At 47.4% G+C, this 25,040-nt stretch overlaps 1 protein-coding gene across 1 annotated transcript in view; it reads right to left on the bottom strand.

Moving 5' to 3' along the window:
- Window positions 1-25,040, bottom strand: part of F8 (coagulation factor VIII) — a 203,430-nt gene that overhangs the window by 121,991 nt on the left and 56,399 nt on the right. The window lies entirely within an intron of this gene.

The following is a 25,040-nucleotide window of genomic DNA, read 5'->3' as shown; positions in this document are numbered from 1 at the left end:
GAGGATGTCGAGTCCATATGGGTCGAAATTCATGGAGGGAAAAATGGTAACAAAATTCTCATTGGGGTCTGTTACAAACCCCCAAATATAACAGAAACCATGGAAAGTCTACTTCTAAAGCAGATAGATGAAGCTGCAACCCATAATGAGGTCCTGGTTATGGGGGACTTTAACTACCCGGATATTAACTGGGAAACAGAAACCTGTGAAACCCATAAAGGCAACAGGTTTCTGCTAATAACCAAGAAAAATTATCTTTCACAATTGGTGCAGAATCCAACCAGAGGAGCAGCACTTTTAGACCTAATACTATCTAATAGACCTGACAGAATAACAAATCTGCAGGTGGTCGGGCATCTAGGAAATAGCGACCACAATATTGTACAGTTTCACCTGTCTTTCAGTAGGGGGACTTGTCAGGGAGTCACAAAAACACTGAACTTTAGGAAGGCAAAGTTTGACCAGCTTAGAGATGCCCTTAATCTGGTAGACTGGGACAATATCCTCAGAAATAAGAATACAGATAATAAATGGGAAATGTTTAAGAACATCCTAAATAGGCAGTGTAAGCGGTTTATACCTTGTGGGAATAAAAGGACTAGAAATAGGAAAAACCCAATGTGGCTAAACAAAGAAGTAAGACAGGTAATTAACAGTAAAAAGAAAGCATTTGCACTACTAAAGCAGGATGGCACCATTGAAGCTCTAAAAAACTATAGGGAGAAAAATACTTTATCTAAAAAATTAATTAAAGCTGCCAAAAAGGAAACAGAGAAGCACATTGCTAAGGAGAGTAAAACTAATCCCAAACTGTTCTTCAACTATATCAATAGTAAAAGAATAAAAACTGAAAATGTAGGCCCCTTAAAAAATAGTGAGGAAAGAATGGTTGTAGATGACGAGGAAAAAGCTAACATATTAAACACCTTCTTCTCCACGGTATTCACGGTGGAAAATGAAATGCTAGGTGAAATCCCAAGAAACAATGAAAACCCTATATTAAGGGTCACCAATCTAACCCAAGAAGAGGTGCGAAACCGGCCAAATAAGATTAAAATAGATAAATCTCCGGGTCCGGATGGCATACACCCACGAGTACTAAGAGAACTAAGTAATGTAATAGATAAACCATTATTTCTTATTTTTAGGGGCTCTATAGCGACAGGGTCTGTTCCGCAGGACTGGCGCATAGCAAATGTGGTGCCAATATTCAAAAAGGGCTCTAAAAGTGAACCTGGAAATTATAGGCCAGTAAGTCTAACCTCTATTGTTGGTAAAATATTTGAAGGGTTTCTGAGGGATGTTATTCTGGATTATCTCAATGAGAATAACTGTTTAACTCCATATCAGCATGGGTTTATGAGAAATCGCTCCTGTCAAACCAATCTAATCAGTTTTTATGAAGAGGTAAGCTATAGGCTGGACCACGGTGAGTCATTGGACGTGGTATATCTCGATTTTTCCAAAGCGTTTGATACTGTGCCGCACAAGAGGTTGGTACACAAAATGAGAATGCTTGGTCTGGGGGAAAATGTGTGTAAATGGGTTAGTAACTGGCTTAGTGATAGAAAGCAGAGGGTGGTTATAAATGGTATAGTCTCTAACTGGGTCGCTGTGACCAGTGGGGTACCGCAGGGGTCGGTATTGGGACCTGTTCTCTTCAACATATTCATTAATGATCTTGTAGAAGGTTTACACAGTAAAATATCGATATTTGCAGATGATACAAAACTATGTAAAGCAGTTAATACAAGAGAAGATAGTATTCTGCTACAGATGGATCTGGATAAGTTGGAAACTTGGGCTGAAAGGTGGCAGATGAGGTTTAACAATGATAAATGTAAGGTTATACACATGGGAAGAAGGAATCAATATCACCATTACACACTGAATGGGAAACCACTGGGTAAATCTGACAGGGAGAAGGACTTGGGGATCCTAGTTAATGATAAACTTACCTGGAGCAGCCAGTGCCCGGCAGCAGCTGCCAAGGCAAACAGGATCATGGGGTGCATTAAAAGAGGTCTGGATACACATGATGAGAGCATTATACTGCCTCTGTACAAATCCCTAGTTAGACCGCACATGGAGTACTGTGTCCAGTTTTGGGCACCGGTGCTCAGGAAGGATATAATGGAACTAGAGAGAGTACAAAGGAGGGCAACAAAATTAATAAAGGGGATGGGAGAACTACAATACCCAGATAGATTAGCGAAATTAGGATTATTTAGTCTAGAAAAAAGACGACTGAGGGGCGATCTAATAACCATGTATAAGTATATAAGGGGACAATACAAATATCTCGCTGAGTATCTGTTTATACCAAGGAAAGTGACGGGCACAAGGGGGCATTCTTTGCGTCTGGAGGAGAGAAGTTTTTTCTACCAACATAGAAGAGGATTCTTTACTGTTAGGGCAGTGAGAATCTGGAATTGCTTGCCTGAGGAGATGGTGATGGCGAACTCAGTCGAGGGGTTCAAGAGAGGCCTGGATGTCTTCCTGGAGCAGAACAATATTGTATCATACAATTATTAGGTTCTGTAGAAGGACGTAGATTTGGGGATTTATTATGGTGGAATATAGGCTGAACTGGATGGACAAATGTCTTTTTTCGGCCTTACTAACTATGTTACTATGTTACTATGTTACTATGTTACTATAAGAGCAATTTTCCAATTTGATCTCCTATTGGTCTTTTGATCACTTATTGCACTATGCACAGTGGTCTGATAATAAATTGTAAGGTGGCAGCTGGTCAGGTCTTGGATGGAATGTATGTGCCTTGCCTCGGTGAACCATGGGGCCAGACTTTAGGAAGAGCTGAGCGGGACTGGTCATTCCCATCCTCCAATCTATGAGAGGCAGCTCAGATAAAAAAGGCAATTGAGCTGCTCATAGGGGCCTGGAAGTGAAGGTGAAAAATCTGTGAGGTGTTCTTCAGACTTGTCTGGAGTCTGACTGAGTGCAGAGCTTATTGTACCTACTGTGGGACTGTTTTAATTTTATGTCATACCTTTTTTTCTGGCTGAAGAACAGCTGTTTAGTTTTACTTCGTTATGGACTTATGGACTTTTTAATAAACCTTCCTGTTTGAGACAAGAACGTTGAGCCTGTGTGAACGCTACCCAGCTGCCAGAATGCAAAGTAATTCTTACAATATACAGTACATTATAATATGACAATATACAGTCATGGCCAAAAGAGTTGGCACCCTTGAAATTGATCCAGAAAATTAAATATTTCTCCCAGATCATTATTACAATAACACATGTTTTGTGTTTATTGGAACAACACACAAAAAACAGAGAAATAAGGTAAATTGGACACAATTTTACAAAGAACCCGAAAAATGGACCAAAGAAAATTGTTGGCACCCTCAACTTAATATTTAGTTGCACAGCCTTTGGCATAAATAACTGTAATCAATCACTTCCTATAACCATCAACAAGCTTCTTACACCACTAAATTGGAATTTTTGACCACTCTTCCTTTGCAAAGTGTTCCAGGTCTCTTATATTTGAAGGGAGCCATCTCTCAACAGCAATTTTAGGATCTCTCAACAGGTGTTCAATGGGATTTAGATCCATACTCATGGCTGACCACTTTAAAACTCTCCAGCGCTTTGCTTCCATCCATTTTTGGGTGCGTGCTTCTTGAAGTATGTTTGGGGTTATTGTCCTCCTGGAAGACCCATAACCTAGGATGCAAACCAAGCTTTCTGACACAAGGCACTACATTGCAACCCAAAATCCTTTGGTAATCTTCAGATATCATGATGCTTTGCACACAGTCAAGGCACACGAGGCCAGAGACAGCAAAAAAACTCCAAAACATCTTTGAACCTCCACCTTATTTGACTGTAGGTACTGTGTTCTTTTCTTTGTAGGCCTCTTTATGTTTTCGGTAAGTAGTAAAATTATATACTTTACCAATCTTGGCCTCTATCTTGGCCTCATTTGTCCACAATATGTTTTTCAAGAAGGATTTTGGCTTACTCACATACATTGGCAAACTGCAGTCTAATGTTTTTAAGTCGCTGTGTGAGCAGTGGGGTCCTCCTCCTCCTGGGCCTCCTGCCATAGCATTTCATTTCATTCAAATGTCAACAATTAGTTATGACACTGATGCACCCTGAGTCTAAAGGACAGCATAAATTAGCTACATAGCTACAATGCCAGGGGAGGTTAACTTCTTGATTATGTTAATCACTGTGGACAAAGGAACATCAAAATCTCTGTAAGTGGCCTGGTAACTTTGAGAGTGTTGATATTTTTCAATAATTTTGTTCTCAAGTCCTCAGAGAATTCTCTTCACTTTCTGTTTTCCATGCTTAATGTGGCACATACAGACACCCAATGCAAAGATTGAGTCAACTTCTCCCCTTTTTATCTGGTTTCAGGTGTGATGTTCATATTGCCCACACCTGTTACTTGCCACAGGTGAATTTGAACGAGCATCATATTCTTGAAAGTTATTTACCCACAATTTTGGGAAGGTGCCAACAATTTTTGTGCTGCCCATTGTGTGTAGTTATGTCCAATTTGCCTTCTTAATTTTTTTTTGTGTTGTTCCAATATACACAATGAAAATAAACAGATGAATAGCAAAACATGAGTAATTGCAGTAATTTTCTGGGAGAAAAACTTTATTTTCTGGAAATATTTCAAGGGTGCCAATACTTTCGGCCATGATGTAGTTCAAGGGTGGGCAATTCATTTTCCCAAGGGGCTACATGAGAGACGTGACTGTTGTGCAGGGCCAAACCAATAAGCTGAAATTAATTTTACTTGGTATTAATATTCACATATTAATTATAATGATTTTATATTAATATTAATTGTATAATTTAATATTGAGCAGAATTAAGTATGCTGACATCCCCTATATACTGTATGAGCCTGCAGACAGCCCCCTATATATCATAAGATCCCACACACAGCCCTCTATATACCGTATGAGCCCCCACATAGTCTCCTAAATACATCATGAGCCCGCACACAGCTCCTGATATACTGTATGAGCCCACTCACAGCCCCTATATACCGTATGAGCACCCAAACAGCCCCTATATACAGTATTAACAATAAGAGACCCCATATAGCCTGCCATATACAGCATGAACCCCCATACAGCCTCCTATATACAGCATGAGCCAACACATAGCCTCCTATATACAGTATGAGCACCCACATTGCCTCCCATATACAGAATGAACCCTGTTATGGACCTGGTGGTTAGGAGCACCCGGAACGACCTGATGGTTAAACTAACACAGGACAAGCTCTGGGAAGTGGGAGCTCTGCTGACCGCAACCCCTAATCCTATCACACACACTAGAAATAGCCGTGGAGCGTACCTAACTCTGCCTAGACGCCTCTTCACAGACTAAGAGCTAACTACCCCTAGAGATAGAAAATAAAGCCTACCTTGCCTCAGAGAAATTCCCCAAAGGAAAAGGCAGCCCCCCACATATATTGACTGTGAGTTAAGATGAAAGTCACAAACACAGAAATGAAACAGGTTTCAGCAAAGGAGGCCAGACTAACTAAACAGACTGAGGATAGGAAAGATATCTTTGCGGTCAGCACAAAAAACTACAAAAAGACCACGCAGAGTGTGCAAAAAGACCTCCGCACCGACTCACGGTGCGGAGGTGCCACTCTGCATCCTAGAGCTTCCAGCTAGCAAGGCAAAATCATGATAGCAAGCTGGACAAGAAAACAATAAACAAATAATTAACTAGCAGGGACTTAGCTTCTGCTGGAGTAGACAGGTCACCAGAAAGATCCAAGAGCGAACTGAACCAGTACAAGAACATTGACAGCTGGCATGGAGTAACGATCTGAGTGGAGTTAAATAGAGCAGCCAGCCAAAGAATAAACTAAGTGTTAGGGGTCGAGTTCCTGCCTCTGCACAGGGGGAATCTCGGGCCATCTCCGCTGCGGTCTCCCATTCTTCTCCTGCCGCAGTGGAGCCTGCTCAGCGGAGACGTCGATCCCAGCGTCTCGCTCAGTCTGACTCTGTGCTAAGAGTTACTGCTGCGTTTCCTGCTTCTCCCATTGAAGTCAGTGCTGGGCAGCAGCGAGCGGACGCTTCTGGGGCTAAGTCCTGCTTTTCACATTCTGAGCATGCCCTGAGTAAGATCTCTCAGTGGAGATCGAGGGTCACATGATCAGATACTGCAGCTAAGGTCCTTGTAGCTGCTAGGACTAAATCCTGCTTTGCACTCTGAGCATGCCCAGGGCGAGATCTCTCAGTGGAGATCCAGGGTCACATGCTCAGGTGCTGCAGCACTCCATTGGTCCTTCTTTGTAAGGTCCTAAACATGCTGCAACTATTTAAGGCTCGCATGGCCGCACGGCCATGCGCTAGTATCAAGTCATATGTGCTTTGCGCCAGTGTGGTTATCCATAAGTGTGTTCAGGGACCCGGCTGAAATAAGCCCCTAGAATACCGGCACCTCCGGTGAGGAGATTGTATGAGAGTGTTCAGGGACCCGGCTGAAATAAGCCCCTAGAATACCGGCTTCTCCGGTGAGGAGATTGCATGTTTTATAACCACAGACTGCTAACAGCTTGGCAGTAAGCTTGTGCTCCTGTGAGGCTAACAGGGCGCAGTGCTTTCCTCTTGCGGCTGCTCTGTGAGGTAACAGAGCTAGTCTATACCGCCAAACAGTGCCACCATTCACTAGCAGCAGGTTCTCCCTGCACGGTGGACCCCGGGCTGCGAACGCACCATTTATAATAAATATCTATTTCTACTCGGTGCGTTCCGCTAGCCCTAACAGTATACTAGCGCCAGGGTCTGGCTAGTAAATGGCGGACGGTCAGCGTTTACAGCAGTACATCCAGCAGCTGGAGGGTAGGTTGGCTGCTCAAGAGCGCACAACCTCAGCTGTGGATGTTACCGCAGTCGCTGTTCAGGCTGCAAGTGTAGCTGCAGCCAGTTTGTCCTCTGCCACCCCTGCTCCGACTTTATCCCGTCTCCCGCTTCCAGACAAGTTTGCTGGTGACAGTAAACAATGTCGGGGATTCGTGAGTCAGTGCTCCATACATCTTGAGCTTCTGGCTGCACGTTTTCCTACGGAACGGGCGAAAGTGGGATTTATTTTATCCCTTTTATCGGGCAGGGCGTTGGAGTGGGCAACGCCGCTATGGGAGCGCAATGATCGTGTGGTACAGAGTGCTCCTCTCTTCTTGGACGCTCTGAAACAGGTCTTTTTGGGACCTCGTGTCACCCACGATACCGCGCTCCAATTGTTGGCTACAACTCAGGGTTCGTCCATGGTCAGCCAGTTCACCGTTCAATTCCGGACTCTGGTCTCGGAGCTGGAGTGGCCGGATAAAGTCCTTATTCCGGTGTTCTGGAGAGGACTGGCAGACCATGTGAAGGACGCCTTGGCCACCAGGGGGATTTCCGCCACACTGGAGGAGCTTATTTCTCTATCTACCCGCATCGACCTCCGTTTTAACGAGCGGAGGTTGGAGCGGGCCCAGTGTAGGCAGAGGTTTCGGCTGGCTCCCACATTTGCCAGACCTCTAGAATCTTCCGTTCAGGCGTCCGACTCCCATGAGGCCATGGAGGTCTCTCGAGCGGGACCTAAGTCTCGGACTGCTCGAGTACCCGTGGTTTGCAGAAATTGCCAACAAGAGTGACATTATGCCAATAAATGTCCACGGCGGTTGGGTAAACGACCGTGTCTAGTGACCTTGGAGGAGGTTCTCTAGACACAGCGGCTTTTTCCTCCAAGCTGTCCTTCAAGGGGACAATCATATTAGGCTCTCACTCTCTGATAGTCGAGCTTTGTGTGGACTCCGGAGCTGAGGGGAATTTCATGTCCTCGGCTTTTGCTCTGCGCCATGCAATACCTCTGGTGATGCTCGCCAAACCGGTGACTGTCAGAGTAGTGAACGGGTCAACACTTCCATCTCAGATCACACACCAGACTGTCCCTTTCACGTTAGCTATGTCCCCATCCCACCAGGAGATAGTTTCCCTTCTTGTCCTTCCCGAGGGAATGGATGAGATTCTGCTGGGAATACCCTGGCTCCGTTTCCACTCCCCACATATTGAGTGGTCCTCTGGGAGGATATTGGGTTGGAGTGAATCCTGTAAGGGCAGATGTGTGAAAGAGTGCGTTCAGGTTTCCACCACTGAGATACCCGCAGATCTCTCTTCTCTCCCCAAATACTATTGGTCCTATGCAGACGTCTTCTAAAAAAAGGCTGCGGAGACCCTTCCACCTCACCGCCCCTATGACTGTCCTATAGATCTCTTGCCTGGAGCAGAACCTCCTCGGGGACGTGTCTATCCCCTCTCTCTTCCGGAAACGGAGGCCATGTCCCAATACATCCAGGAGAATTTGGCAAGAGGATTCATTAGGAAGTCAGTGTCACCAGCAGGGGCAGGGTTCTTCTTCGTGCAGAAGAAGAATGGAGAATTACGTCCTTGCATAGATTACAGGGGTCTTAACGCCATCACCGTTAAAAATAAGTATCCGCTGCCCCTGATTTCTGAGCTTTTTGATAGGCTAAGGGGAGCTAAGGTATTTACCAAATTGGATCTGCGGGGTGCTTATAACCTGATTCGCATCCGTGAGGGGGACGAATGGAAGACGGCGTTTAACACCAGAGATGGGCACTATGAGTATCTGGTGATGCCCTTCGGGCTCTGTAATGCCCCAGCCGTTTTCCAAGACTTAGTCAACGACATCTTCCGGGATATGCTTTCCACCTCGGTCGTAGTCTATCTGGATGATATTCTCATCTTTTCTCCAGATATTGACTCCCACCGGAGAGATGTTGGTAGAGTCTTCGACCTCTTACGGGCAAATTCTCTCTACGCAAGGTTGGAGAAGTGTATGTTTGAGCAGGAGTCTTTACCTTTCCTGGGCTATATCATCTCCGCCCAGGGATTGGCTATGGATCCTGCCAAACTACAGGCTGTGATGGACTGGCAAGAACCCCATTCTCTTAAAGCGGTGCAGCGCTTTATGGGGTTCATTAATTATTACTGCCAGTTCATTCCCCACTTCTCAACTTTGGTAGCTCCCTTGGTAGCCCTCACCAAGAAGGGAGCGAATCCCAAATTGTGGTCTGAAGAGGTCTCCAGGGCCTTTTCTTCTATTAAATCCCGTTTTGCTAGCGCTCCCATCTTGCATCGTCCCGATGTTGATAAGCCGTTCATAATGGAGGTGGATGCCTCTTCCGTTGGTGCAGGAGCAGTCCTCTTCCAAAAGGATGCTCAAGGTCGGAAGCATCCGTGCTTCTTCTTCTCCAAGACCTTCACACCTGCGGAGAGGAATTATTCCATTGGGGACAGGGAGTTGCTAGCGATGAAGCTGGCTTTCTCGGAGTGGAGACATCTCTTGGAGGGGGCTCGTTTTCCCTTTCAGGTCTTCACGGACCACAAAAATTTGTTATACCTGCAGACAGCCCAGCGGCTAAATTCTCGCCAGGCCAGATGGTCCTTGTTCTTCTCCCGGTTCCACTTCACCCTTCATTATCTCGCTGGGGAGAAGAACATTCGTGCAGACGCTCTCTCTCGCTCTGTTGTGTCATCTGAGGAGGAGGAGGGGGAGCCTCGGCTTATTGTCCCTTCAGAGAGCCTGAGAACCGTAGCGCCGGTTTCGCTTGAGTCTGTGCCTCCCGGCAAGACTTTTGTGCCCATTAATTTGCGACCGGAGGTTCTCTCTTGGGCTCATTCGTCCAGGGTGGGTGGACACTTTGGGACAAAGAGGACATCTGAGCTACTGGCGAGGACGTACTGGTGGCCACATATGGTTCGTGATGTCAGAGATTACATTCAGGCATGTGTCTCCTGTGCCAAAAATAAATCTCCTCGACAACGGCCAGCAGGGTTACTCTATCCCTTGCCGGTGGCAGACAGGCCCTGGGAGATGGTCGGGATGGACTTTGTGGTGGGTTTGCCCAAGTCTCGTGGCTGTACCATCATTTGGGTTGTCACCGATCATTTTTCTAAAATGGTGCATTTGGTCCCGCTTCCACGGTTACCTTCTGCACAGGCCTTGGCAGCGTTGTTCATAAAACACATCTTCCGCCTACACGGTATGCCGGACAAAATTGTCAGTGACCGGGGTCCCCAGTTTGCGTCTCGGTTCTGGAGAGAGCTTTGTCGTCTTCTCAGCATTGAGTTAAATCTCTCTTCCGCATATCATCCCGAGACGAACGGGTTGGTAGAGAGGGCCAACCAGACCTTGGTCACATATCTGCGACATTTTGTCTCAGCCAGGCAGGATGACTGGGCATCCTTGCTACCGTGGGCGGAGTTTGCTCTTAACAATGCTGTAGCTGACTCCACTAGACAGACCCCATTCCTCCTTAACTATGGTCAGCATCCGCGGGTACCTGTGCCCATGCCCGTGTCTTCCGCCGATTCCAGGGTGGCAGACTGGGCTGTGGAGGCACGGGACATTTGGGACCGCACACAGGATGCCATTCGGCCCTCCAAGGAGCGAATGAGGTCCTCCGCCGATGCACATCGGCGCCCCGCTCCGACCTTTGCTCCTGGCGACTTGGTGTGGCTCTCCGCCCGTAACATCAGGCTGCGAGTTGAGTCCACTAAGTTTGCTCCTCGCTACTTGGGTCCATTCAAGGTCCTCGAACAGGTTAATCCTGTGGTCTATCGTTTGGCCCTTCCGCCACGCCTGGGTATCACCGACACCTTTCATGTGTCCCTCTTGAAACCCGTGTATATGTCCCGGTTTTCCGAGTCATCTGCTGGGACATCGGGTTAGTCTACGGACGATTACGAGGTAAACGCTATTTTGGGGTGCAAGGTGGTACGTGGCAAAAAATTTTATTTGGTGGACTGGAAGGGTTACGGCCCTGAGGATAGGTCCTGGGAGCCTGCTGAGCACATTCGGGCTCCGCAGCTCATTGCTGCCTTCGAACGTAGCGAGGCCCAAGGAGGGGGGGGCAATGTTAGGGGTCGAGTTCCTGCCTCTGCACAGGGGGAATCTCGGGCCATCTCCGCTGCGGTCTCCCATTCTTCTCCTGCCGCAGTGGAGCCTGCTCAGCGGAGACGTCGATCCCAGCGTCTCGCTCAGTCTGACTCTGTGCTAAGAGTTACTGCTGCGTTTCCTGCTTCTCCCATTGAAGTCAGTGCTGGGCAGCAGCGAGCGGACGCTTCTGGGGCTAAGTCCTGCTTTTCACATTCTGAGCATGCCCTGAGTAAGATCTCTCAGTGGAGATCGAGGGTCACATGATCAGATACTGCAGCTAAGGTCCTTGTAGCTGCTAGGACTAAATCCTGCTTTGCACTCTGAGCATGCCCAGGGTGAGATCTCTCAGTGCAGATCCAGGGTCACATGCTCAGGTGCTGCAGCACTCCATTGGTCCTTCTTTGTAAGGTCCTAAACATGCTGCAACTATTTAAGGCTCGCATGGCCGCACGGCCATGCGCTAGTATCAAGTCATATGTGCTTTGCGCCAGTGTGGTTATGCATAAGTGTGTTCAGGGACCCGGCTGATATAAGCCCCTAGAATACCGGCACCTCCGGTGAGGAGATTGTATGAGAGTGTTCAGGGACCCGGCTGAAATAAGCCCCTAGAATACCGGCTTCTCCGGTGAGGAGATTGCATGTTTTATAACCACAGACTGCTAACAGCTTGGCAGTAAACTTGTGCTCCTGTGAGGCTAACAGGGCGCAGTGCTTTCCTCTTGCGGCTGCTCTGTGAGGTAACAGGGCTAGTCTATACTGCCAAACAGTGCCACCATTCACTAGCAGCAGGTTCTCCCTGCACGGTGGACCCCGGGCTGCGAACGCACCATTTACAATAAATATCTATTTCTACTCGGTGCGTTCCGCTAGCCCTAACACTAAGTCACCTGTGGAAGGAACCTCAGAAGCAGCAGCTCCACTCACAGCCACCAGAGGGAGTCCATGGACAGAACTCGCCGAAGTACCATTCATGACCACAGGAGGGAGTTCGATAACAGAATTCACAACAGAACCCACACATCACCTCCTATATACAACATGAGCCCCACATTATTATTATTATTATTTATTTATATAGCGCCATTAATTCCATGGTGCTGTACATGAGAAAGGGGGTTACATATAGAGTTATAGATATCATTTACAGTAAACAGATTTACAGTGACAGACTGGTACAGAGGGGAGAGGACCCTGTCCTTGCGGACTTACATTCTATGGGATAGTGGGGAAGAGACAGAAGGTAGCCTCCTATATACAGCATGAGCCCCCACATAGCCTCCTATATACAGCATTAGCCCCCACATAGCCTCCCTTATTCAACATGAGCCCCTACATAGCCTCCTGTAGACAATATACAATATGAGTTCCTACATAGCCTTACATATACAGCATGAGCCCAACATAGCCTCCCATATATAGCATGAGCCCCCACATAGCCTCCCATATATAGCATGAGCCCCCACATAGCCACCCATATGTATCATGAGCCCCACATTGCCTCCCATATACAGCATTAGCCCCCACATAGCCTCCTAGATACAGTATGAGCCTCCACATAGCCTCCTATAGACAGCATGAGCCCCCACATAGCTCCCTATATACAGCATGAGACCCACATAACCTCCCATATACAACCTCCCATATACAGTCTGAGCCCCCACATAGCCTCACATATATAGCATGAGCCCCCACATAGCCTCCCATATGTAGCATAAGCCCCCACATAGCCTACTATGTACAGCCTGAGCTCCCACATAGCCTCACATACATAGCATGAGCCCACACTTAGCCTCCCATTTATAGCATGAGCCCCCACATAGCCTCTTATATAGAGCATAAGCCCCATATAGCCTCCCATATATAGCATTAGCCTCCACATATCGTATTATATACAGCCTAAGCTCCCACATAGCCTCACATATATAGCATGAGCCCACACATAGGCTCCCATATATTGCATGAGCCCCCATATAGCTTCCATATAAAGCATGAGCCCCCACATAGCCTCCTATACACAGCATAAGCCCCATATAGCCTCCCATATATAGCATGAGCCCCCACATAGCCTCTTATATAGAGCATAAGCCCCATATAGCCTCCCATATATAGCATTAGCCTCCACATATCGTATTATATACAGCCTAAGCTCCCACATAGCCTCACATATATAGCATGAGCCCACACATAGCCTCCCATATGTAGCATAAGCCCCCATATAGCTTCCATATAAAGCATGAGCCCCCACATAGCCTCCTATACACAGCATAAGCCCCATATAGCCTCCCATATATAGCATTAGCCCCCACAAAGCCTACTATATACAGCCTGAGCTCCCACATAACCTCACATATATAGAAAGAGCCCACACATAGCCTCCCATATATAGCATGAGCCCCACAGTCTCCTATATATAGTATGAGCCCCACATAGCCTCTTAAAAACTATATGAGCCCCAAATAGCATTCTATATATCAGTGATGGTGAACCTTTTAGAGACCGAGTGCCCAAATTGCAAACCCACTTATTTATCGCAAAGTGCCAACAAGGCAACTTGAATACTGAGGTCTTAAACTAGAAAACCAACTTGTACATTAGCATGCTATAGAGTCTATAGTAAAAACCTTGTAAGCACTGCAGTCCAAGCCTAAGATACTCCGCACCGAATGCAGCGTAGGTCTGTTCTTGAGAATGGAGAGGATTTTGAATCAAAAGTATAATTTCAAAGTTGTTTGTTTTTACAACCTCTTTGCGATTGTAAGTAACCCTTTATCATAGTGAAAATAACTAGTGAGGAGCGAACGTGCTCGCCACTACTCGTTACTCACCCGAGTATCGCTATGCTCGGCGAGCACCGAGCATTTCCAGGATTACTCGGCGGTAACTGGTGTCTCCACCCAGCGTTTTTGGCGGACTTTAGAGACCCAGTCACGGTGCAGGAATTGTCTACCAGGCCATGAAACGCTGCAGCCATCTTTGTTGTGGTCGTGCAGTGATCGGCTGGGCCGCACAGCATCATCCCGAGTATAAGAGACCTGGCGCTGCCCTGCTCGCCGCATTCTGTTACTGATTCAGCGAGAATAGGGAGAGCTGCTGCCGACATAGGGTCACAATCGTGGTTTTAGAGTTAGTGTAGGTCTGCAACTCTTACATCCACAGCTCCTGAGAAACCAACAGTCCTTTTTTAGGGCTAATTTGTGGGTCCCGATATTGTATCGCTAGGTAGGCACGGGACAGCATATCCACATCAGTGCAAGGCCTGCAGGCACTGTATGTGCGTCCATTGGTCCCACTGCATCCTTCCCAAAGCTTCAGCTGCAGCTTATTTACTGTCTATATACCAATTTTTTTTCCAAAAATTCCACCCCCGTCCCAAAAAAAAATATATACAGTCTGTTCTGTCAGACTGAGGCCTGTTGAAAAGTTATAGTTTGTCAGGCATACGTAGCATAGTTGTGTGTGCTACCCTTGTGCCCCCCTCCCCCCTTTTTTTTTTGGTGTTTTAAATTCACCGAAAAAGGCCTCATATATCTGCGTGCTCCAAGTTTGGGCATTGGAGGCCAGTGTACTTATTTTTTGGGAGTCTGATACTCAAACTCTATACAGCGCTATTTTGCATCAAAAAATTTAAAAGGCCACAGATTTGCCAGTGCGGTATTTCCGTTACACCCGTCATATATCTCTGCTCCAAGTTTGGACATTGGAGGCCGGTGTACTTATTTTTTGGCTGTGTGATACTCAAATTCATTACAGCGCTATTTAGCATTAAAAAAAATTGAAAGGTCACAGATTTGCCAGTGTGGTATTTCCATTACAACTGTCATATATCTCTGTGCTCTGTTTGGGCATTGGAGGCCGGTGTACTTTTTTTGGGCTGTGTGATACTCAAATTCTAGACAGCGCTATTTAGCATTAAAAAAATTGAAAGGCCACAGATTTTTCAGTGTGGTATTTCTGTGAGAGCTCTCATATATCTCTGCTCCAACTTTGGACATTGTAGGCCGGTGTACTTGTTTTTTGGCTGTCTGATACTCAAATTCTATACAGCACTATTTCGCATAAATTAACTTAAAAAAATTGAATACAGTCTGTTAGGTCAGGCTGATTCCTGCCTGGTGTTTGGGTTTGAAAAATCGTAGATTTGCAAGCATACTGATCACATATTATTTCCCTACTAATAAAGACATTTGTGTTGAGCATTTGAAATAGTGCAGCAATCCATTTAAAGTGCTTAAGGCAAGCGGCAAGGGATGGGGAAGTGGACGTGATGCTGATGTGCATCCAGAGGACGAGCCGTGGGCAAGGTGAAACTGGGCAACAACAAAGACCCACATCTTCTCGCTCGACATTCCTGTCCCAGTTTCTAGGGGACCGCAGCACACCACTATTGAAGCCAGAGCAGTGTGAAATGGTTGTTGGTTGGATAGCGGATAATGCTTCCAGTCACTTAGCCACAACCACCACCTTGTCTTCCACATGCACATGCTCAAGTCTGAGTAGCCGTGAGTGTGGCCAGGATATTCCTCACCCTGATCCTCCTTCCTCCCACCATGCCGAGTGCCCTGAAACAACTGATCCCACACTTGGACACTCTGAAGAGCTGTTCAGTTTTCCATTTCAAGATTCAGAAATCTCTGCCGATCAACTTGAAGTAGGGAAAGATTACCGTATTTTTCGGACTAAAAGACGCACTTTTTCCCCCCCAAAAAAGGGGGGGAAACGGGGGGTGCGTCTAATAGTCGCAATGCAGGCTTACCTAGGTGGCAGAGGTGCGGTGGCAGAGGTCCGGTGGCAGAGGTGCGGTTGCGGGGGTGTGGCGGCAGAGGAGGCGCAGTAAGCGGGGTCCCTTTCCCCGGTATGGTGATGCAGCAGGCCCGGTATGCAGCAGAGCCGGGTGAATCCTCTTGTTATCGGTGGTGGCGGCCATTTTCTGGAGGCCGCGCGTGCGCAGATGGAGCGCTCTGCTTCCCGGGGCTTCAGGAAAATGGCCGCCGCGATCTCCATCTGCGCACGCGCGGCCTCCCGCGGCCATTTTCCTGAAGCCCCGGGAGCAGAGCGCTTCATCTGCACACGCGCGGCCTCAGGAAGATGGCCGCGCCCACCGATAACAAGAGGATTCACCCAGCTCTGCTGCATACCGGGCCTGCTGCATCACCATACCGGGGAAAGGGACCCCGCTTCCTGCGCCTCCTCTGCTGCCACACCCCCGCCACCGCACCTCTGCCACCGGACCTCTGCCACCGCACCTCTGCCACCTAGGTAAGCCTGCATGGTACGCCAGGGACCCCTCTCACGCCATACCTCTCACTGCACCTCCTGATCCCAGCACCTCCTGATCCCAGCACCTCCTGATCCCAGCACCTTCTCATCCCAGCACCTCCTGATCCCAGCACCTCCTGATCCCAGCACCTCCTGATCCCAGCACCTCCTGATCCCAGCACCTCCTGATCCCAGCACCTTCTCATCCCAGCACCTCCTGGTCCCAGCACCTCCTGATCCCAGCACCTCCTGATCCCAGCACCTTCTCATCCCAGCACCTTCTCATCCCAGCACCTTCTCATCCCAGCACCTCCTCATCCCAGCATCACCCCACCTTGCCTCCTGTGACCCTGCTCTGCCACCGCCATAAGATACTGTAAATTCGGACAATAAGACGGACCCCCATGTTATAAAAAATCTTTTTTTCTGCAATTTTCACCCCAAATTTGGGGTGCGTCTTATGGTCCGGTGCGTCTTATAGTCCAAAAAATACGGTAGATTGCTTGTAGAGCTGCCCAAAGCTTTGACCAGCCCCAGTCACACGAAGGCGATGGTGGGAAAATGTCACAAGAGGTGGACGATGATGAGACACAATTGCCAGAAAATCAGGAGGAGGAGCAGGGTGCGGATGTGGAAGACGAGGTGGTGGATGACATAGTGACTGACCCAACCTGGCAGGAGGACATGCATAACAAGGACAGCAGCACAAATGGGGAAGGAGGCATATCCCCCCAACAGGCAGGAAGAAGCAATGTGGTGGCCACAGACAGAAGGCGTGCATCCGTTCCCCGTAACACCAACATGAGTGAAGTTGCCATTCCACCTCTGAGATCTTTCCGAGTCTGACTATTTTTTAAAGACTCTGCCGATAACCCCAAACAGGCCATTTGCAGCGCCTGCCATGCCCGCATCAGCAGGGGTAGCAAAACAACCAGCCTGACCACCACCAGCATGATCAGGCACATGCAAGCAAAGCACCCGACTTTGTGGGCCGAACCCCAGGCTCCAGGACCACTGCCTGCTGGTCACACCACTGCTTCGTCCACTGTTTTGCGTAGAAGCCAATCCCCAGTACACCGTGCATGTGAAGATGCCTGTAGCCCAGGCACCTGTTGTGGCCCACAGTTAAGCAGCACCATCAGCAAGCCCATCCACGTCCTTGTCCCAGCACAGCGTTCAGTTGTCTATAACCCAGTCTTTAGAATGCAAACGGAAATACCCAGCCAACACCCCACAGTCCTCAATTCTAATATTTCTCTTCTGCTTGCACTAGAAATGCTGCCATTTAGGCTTGTTGAGATGGAAGCTTTCTGCAACCTGATGGCGGCGGCCGTCCCAAGGTACACGGTCCCCAGTCACCACTATTTCTCCCAGTGTGCCGTACCGGCATTACACCAGCATGTGTCCCACAACATTACCTGTGCCCTCAACAATGCTGTTATCGGGAAAGTCCACCTAACCACGGACACGTGGACAAGTGTTTGTGGCTATGGACGGTACATCTCAATGATGGCACACTGGGTTAACATAGTGGAAGCAGGGCCCCATTCGGACCTTGGGAAGGAACTCATCCTTCCCACACCGAGGATTGCTGGCCCTACGTCAATCAGGGTTGCCCCCACAGTCTCCTGCACCTCCTCCTATTCATCCTCCATCACTGAAATCAACACATCAGTCAGAAGCTGGAAGCACTGCAGCACTGCCTCAACCAAGCGGCAACAGGCTGTGCTGAAGCTAATCTGCATAGGTGACAAACCGCACAATGCAAAAGAGTTATTATTATTATTAATTATTATTATAAATTATTATAAGAGTTGTGGACAGCGCTGAAAGAGCAGTCAGATGATTGGATGACACCGCTGAACCTACAGCCAGGCATGGTAATGTGTGTGACAATGGCCGTAACCTGGTGGCGGCTCTGAGGCAAGGTGAGCTCACACACATACCTTGCTTGGCCCATGTGCTTAACCTCGTGGTTCAACGTTTTCTGAAAAGCTACCCGGAGCTGCCGGATCTGCTAGTGAAAGTACGCCGTCTGTCTGCTTATTTTAGAAAGTCAGCTACAGCTTCAGCCGCCCTTGCCGTGCTTCAGCAGCAGTGTTTTCAGCTTCCAGCTCACCGACTGTTGTGTGATGTCCCCACGAGCTGGAACTCTACGCTGCATATGTTGGAAAGGATTTGTGAGCAGAAGAGGGCCGTTGTTGACTACCAACATCAACAAGGCCGTCGAATTTCAGGTCAGACTCCACACATAAGACCTCAGGAGTGGACATGGATGTCAGACATATGTAACATCCTCCAAAACTTTGAGGACTGTACCAAGATGGTGAGCGGCGATGACGCCATAATTAGCATCACCATCCCGCTTCTCAGCATTCTGAAAAACTCTCTGCTCACAATCAAAGAGGATGCATTGCAGGTGGAGCACGAGGACATGGAGCAAGGAAACATACAGGGGGATTACAGTCAGCCCAGCCTCATGTCTTCTCAAAGTGGATTGGTAGGCAATGAGGAGGAGGAGGAGGAAGAACAGGAGCTACTTTCACGCGCTATAGATGGTACTACAAACACATCTGTATTAGCTTCTGTTCAGCGGGGATGGCCTGAAGACAGGGAGGAGGAGGATGAGGATGAGGAGGACAGCATCGTCAGTTGTCCTGTTGGTGAGGACATGGAAGTCTTGCCTGTTAGCAGTCTGGCACACATGGCTGACTTTATGTTGCGCTGCATTTCACATGACCCCCGGATTATCAAAATTTTGGGTGACACTCATTACTGGTTGTGACACTTCTAGACCCATGCTAGAAGGAGAACTTTCAATGTCTTCTGCCTGAGGCAGAGAGGTGTACTAAAATGTTGCAGCACCACAGGGCCCTTGTAGCGGAATTACTTCCCATGTGAGAACGCTGGCAGCAGACGTCAGAGTTTGTTGTACAACCAAGGAATCCAAGCGAGAGAGTCAGAAGTACAATCCAGCTCAGGCAGGGGAACAATGGCCAAGTTCTGGGACAGTTTTCTCAGACCCTCCCATCGTGGCGGCACGGAGGCAAAGGGTGCTGTCACAAGAAGTGCAATGTTTGGGAAGATGGTGAGGGAGTACCTTGCAGATCGTACAAACCTCCTCCATGATTTCTCTGTGTCTTTGAATTATTGGGTATCCAAGCTGGACACGTGGCATGAACTGGCTCTCTACGCCTTGGAGGTCCTGGCCTGCCCTGCTGCTAGCATTCTATCAGAGAGGGTTTTTAGTAGCGCTGGTGGAATTATAACAGGTAAGCGCATCCGCCTGTCAACTGAAAATGCTGACAGGCTGACTCTTATAAAAATGAACGAGGCCTGGATTGGGAAAGACTTCTGTACACAACCAAGTGAAAACAGCGAAACATAACCTCAAATACATTCTCTCTTTTGGGGAGGTATATTCTCATGCACCTCTTCACAACCACACATGGGTATACGCTTCCAGATTTGGACTGTTTGTTCTTATCCTCCTCCTTATCCTCATCCTCCTCATCCAGAACCACTATATCACCACTGTATAACGGACGACGGCCGTTTCGTGCACACGGCACTTCAACGGGACCCGTTGAAGTGCCATGTGCACGAAATGGCCGTCGTCCGTCTGTCTCCACATCCCTCCCTGCTGTTTCGTTGTATGTCCGAATAAAAGTGTGACATTTCTACTCCGGTGAGTGCGCTCCGCTACTTTTTTCTACTTTTTATACTATTGTGGATGTCCTTTTTTGGAAGCAGCACCAAGACTTATGGGGTAATATTAACATGGTCAGCACAGCAAATGAGCAAGGTTAGAGGCATCAGGGTCTTAGAGATTGCGGTAGTGCAGGGATACTCTTGCAAGATTGTTTTACAGAACGACTTCTTAACTTGTTCTCCTGCAATCTGTCCTGTACCTGCCAGTAGATCACCAGGGTGAACATGCTCTGTACGGTTCATTTTGGTCAAGGGGGCTGCGATGGCACTCTTATTTAAAAAAAAAGGATTTTACATTGGGAAATTGGGCATGACATTCCATTGGGCCGACTTCTTAACTCAGTCTCCTGCAATCTAAAATGTACCTGCCACTAGATCACCAGGGTGAACATGCTCAGTACTGTTATAGGCCGTTGAAGTTTGGGCTAGGGGCATGCGGTGGTACTAGTGTATTTTTAAAAAAGTTACCCCCATTGCGGAATTGTTTGGCAGATCATGTACTGCATTACAAGTCTCAGAGACCCACACCACTACATTGGCCCTAACTCTTAACTATGTCTCCTGCAATGTCTCTAACTTATCTCCAACGGCATGACCTGGGTGAACATGCTTTGTACTGTTATAGGCCCGTGAAGTTTGGGCAAGGGGGGCTGTGAAGGCAATAGTATATTTTAAAAAAAGTTACCCCCCATTGGTGAAACCACATCCTTGATGTTGATCCGCGGTGGACTCCGCGTCTGCAGCACTACAGCAGGGCTGCACCCATAACTGAGTATTCTAACCAGTGCCTTCCCTTAAAGGGCAATTAGCACTATAGTCTCTTAAACAGAGCTAACACTTACCTACTTCACCAGCAATCACTTTACGTAACTGATGAAGGTCATGTGTTTATGACCGAAACGTTTGCTGTTACTGCATCTCCGCTTGGAATAATAAAATATCACCTATATAAAGTTGAGTGCCAGGTTTTTCTAAACTATATAGTGGCGCCACATGATGCTCCAAACTGTATAATGGCTCCACATGATGTTCCATACTGTATAATGGCCCCTCATGATGCTCCATACTGAATAATGGCCCCACATGATGCTCCATACTGTATAATGTCCACACATGATACTCCATACTGTATAATGACCCCACATTGTGCTCCATACTGTATAATGGCCCCACATGATGCTCCATACTGTATAATGGCCCCACATGGTGCCCCATACAGTATAATGGTCCCACGTGGTGCTCCAAACTGTATAGTGGCCCCACATGATGCTCCATACTGTATAATGGCCACACATAGTGCTCAATACTGTATAATGGTGCCACACAGTGCTCCATACAGTATAATATGCCCAGTTACAGCAGTGTTCCATGCTGTATAGTGGTCCAACATGAGGCTTCACACTCTATAATGGCCCCACACAGTGCTTCATATTACATAATGACCCCACATGATGTTCCATACTGTTTAATGACCCCACATGATGCTCCATACTGTATAATGACCCCACATGATGCTCCATAATGTATAATAGCCTCACATGATGCTCCTACTGTTTAATGGCCCCACATGATGCTCCATACTGTATAATGGCCCCAAATGATGATGTATACTGTATAATGGCCTCACAAAAAAAATTACTACTCACCTTTGCCCGTTCCAATGCTGACCTGGTCTCTTAATATATCACAGTCCTACCTGTGGGCATGCGCGCCTTCTCCTCAGCAATAGCACCGCCACTCTCCTCAGCCCATGCCCCATTCCCCTACCATGCCCACATGGTGCTATAAATTGTATAGTGGCCCCACATGATGCTCCATACTGTATAATGGCCCCACATGATGCTCCATACTGTATAATGGCCCAACATGTTGCTCCACACAGCATAATGGCCCTACATGATGCTCCAAACTGTTTAGTAGCCCCACATGATGCTCCATACTGTATAATGTCCCCCCATGGTGCTCTATACTGTATAATGGCCCCACATGATGCTCGATGCTGTATAATGACCCCACATTGTGCTCCATACAGCATAATGGCCCCACATGATGATCTAAACTGTATAGTGGTGCTACATGATGCTCCATACTGTATAATGGCCCCACATGATGCTCCATACTGTGTGATGACCCCACATGGTGCTCCATACAGCATAATGGCCCCACATGATACTCTAAACTGTATAGTGGCACCACATGATGCTCCATACTGTTTAATGGCCCCACATGATGCTCCATACTGTATAATGGCCCCACATGATGCTCCATACTGAATAATGGCCCCACATGATGCTCCATACTGTATAATGGCCACGCATGATACTCCACACTGTATAATGGCCCCACATGATGCTCTATACTGTATAATGTCCCACGTGGTGCTCCAAACTGTATAGTGGCCCCACATGATGCTCCATACTGTATAATGGCCACACATAGTGCTCAATCCTGTATAATGGTGCTACACAGTGCTCCATACAGTATAATATGCCCAGTTACAGCAGTGTTTCATGCTGTATAGTGGTCCAACATGAGACTTCACACTGTATAATGGTCCCACACAGTGCTCCATATTGTATAATGACCCCACATGATGTTCCATACTGTATAATGACCCCACATGATGCTCCATACTGTATAATGACCCCACATGATGCTCCATACTGTATAATACCTTCACATGATGCTCCATACAGTTTAATGACCCCACATGATACTCCATACTGTATAATGGCCTGACATAATGATGTACACTGTATAATGGCCTCACAAAAAAAATTACTACTCACTTTTGCCCATTCCAATGCTGATCTTGTCTCTTAATATATCACAATCCTACCTGTGGACACGCGCGCCTTCTCCTCAGCAATAGCACCGCCACTCTCCTCAGCCCATGCCCCACTCCCCTACTCAGCACGCGTGCATACTTATGGGATTGTGTGTGGCCTGATGTGATGGCATGCAGCCTGATGGGACGGCATGCAGCATGATGGGACAACGCAGGTGTTGAGGAGAATGGCTGCGGCGCTAGTGATGAGGGAGATGGTGAGTGGGCTGAGGAGAGTGATGGAGATGCTAGTTTTGAGGAGATGGCATGCATGCCCAACAAGAGTTCTCTGTGTGCCCCCTCTGGCATGTATGCCATAGGTTCACCACTACTGCTATATATAGTATGAGCATCACACAGCCAGCTGTATACAATATGAGCTTACAAAGCCTCCAATATACAGTAAGAGCCCCATATAGCCTTCTATATACAGTAAGAGCCCCCCACATAGCCTCTCTATTTAAATACAAACATTCCATAAAAATGAAAAAAAAAAACATCACATACTTTCCTCTCTCCCGTTCTACTGGCACTTGCCTCTGCTCCTGTCTCCAGTGAACTGACTCTCTTCAATGCCAGATGACGTGATGAAATTATGTAATCATCACATCAGCTGTCTCACGCTGATTGGTGTAAGAAGGGGTCAGTGGCCCTTCCTCCACCAATGTATTCACCGTTGTCTATATCCCAAGGATGCAGATAGCGGTGAAGGTGACGGGGTGTAAGAGGAAATGATGGTACCCCTGAAGAGCATGATGTGGCATTTGTAAGGAAAGACTGACATCTGCTGGCAGTTCAAAACCATGAGAAACCAACCGGCATTAAAAGAGTTGCAGAGGGAGCGAGTTCATGTTCGGAACCCGATCAGGTGCCTTGAATGAGTATCAGGATATAAAAGTCCTGTGCACTAAACCGTGTAGTGTAGGAGAGGTGTAGTATGGACTTGTGCCAGAGCCGACGCTGGAGCCAGGGCAACAGGCCTCAGTGATGAGGGTGAGCCAGCAGGGTGCTGGCCGCTAACAGACAGAGCCTGGACGATGCCCAGTGAGATTGAAATACGTGACAACACCAGTCAAGACCCGAAGACCCGACCTGCGTCAGTCAAGACCAAGAGCCAGTCAAGACCCAGAGTGCCGGTCAAGATCAGTATTTTTGGCCTACGTTGGACAAGATCGAGAGCCAAGATGATGCCAGTAGAGAGACATGACCCATGCCTCTCTTTCTCAAGCCTAGAAGATACCCACAAACGGTCAAGCACCGAAGATCCGCGAGCATATTTCCACTAGAGGAGGATACCTGTGGTTACAGAAGGACGACATGAGTGAGCCAGGCCTTCACTTCAAGCAATAATGTACAATACAGTGGTCGGCCTGGGTTAGCACAACAAGTGGGGTGGGGGCCATTTGGAACACAAGAAGCTCAACGTTCCTTGATAGACCTTGCTAGAAGGATTGGCGGCCTAGCATGATTTCCTGGTGACCCCCGCTAGGGCCATTGTTGCAGTAAGAACCAACGTAGTAGCTCCACAAGAATGGGTTTACCATCCTTGTAGGAAGGACACAAGTATAATTCCTGAGAGACTTTTCCATTTTTCAAATTGTATTCTAAAATCCATTGTATGTTTACTGTCATTTGGTTTATTGCTGTTTACACTGTTTCATATTATTAACTGTTCCCTGACCAATGCAAATTTCCACCACATCGGAAGGAAAGAAATAGTTAATTAATTGTCCCCACCTAGAGACTTCTGTGCATTGCATTCGGCCACTTGCTTACAGATGGATGGCAGGCGGGGGAGGGCACGATGCAGCCATTTGCCCACCCCTGATGTAGTTTGTTAAGGAATTGTAGTTGAAAACCACAAACTGGCACATCAACGTTCTATACTTATCCATACACAATAGATTCCAGTGCTCAGAAATCCTGCAGGGCGTAAGCTAGATTACAAGGGAGACAAGGGAGCGCTATCTAAGCGTAGTATTAAATTATATCATGATTGGTAGGAAATTAGAAATTTTTCTCAACTTGTGCAGTTGTTCATATAGGCGCAACTCTAGGATAACAAGTATTCCGTATTAATCCTTGTTAGCGGTCTGCTGCAACCTTGATATACTGCGGAGGGTCGTCAGGAGGTTCCAACATTACATATATAATTTGTAGAAGAAATACAGGAGATAGGGGCTTTCACTCTATGCTTCCAGAATTCCTCAATATGGTTTATTAAAATACAAAGATAAAAACAACGCATTTCGGCTGGATCAACCTTCATCAGGTGAATGATG

This window comes from Ranitomeya imitator, chromosome 2, assembly GCF_032444005.1.
Source record: "Ranitomeya imitator isolate aRanImi1 chromosome 2, aRanImi1.pri, whole genome shotgun sequence".
NCBI lineage: Eukaryota > Metazoa > Chordata > Amphibia > Anura > Dendrobatidae > Ranitomeya > Ranitomeya imitator.
The sequence above is the reverse complement of the archived record's forward strand: the minus strand, read 5'-3'. Positions and strand labels throughout refer to the sequence as shown.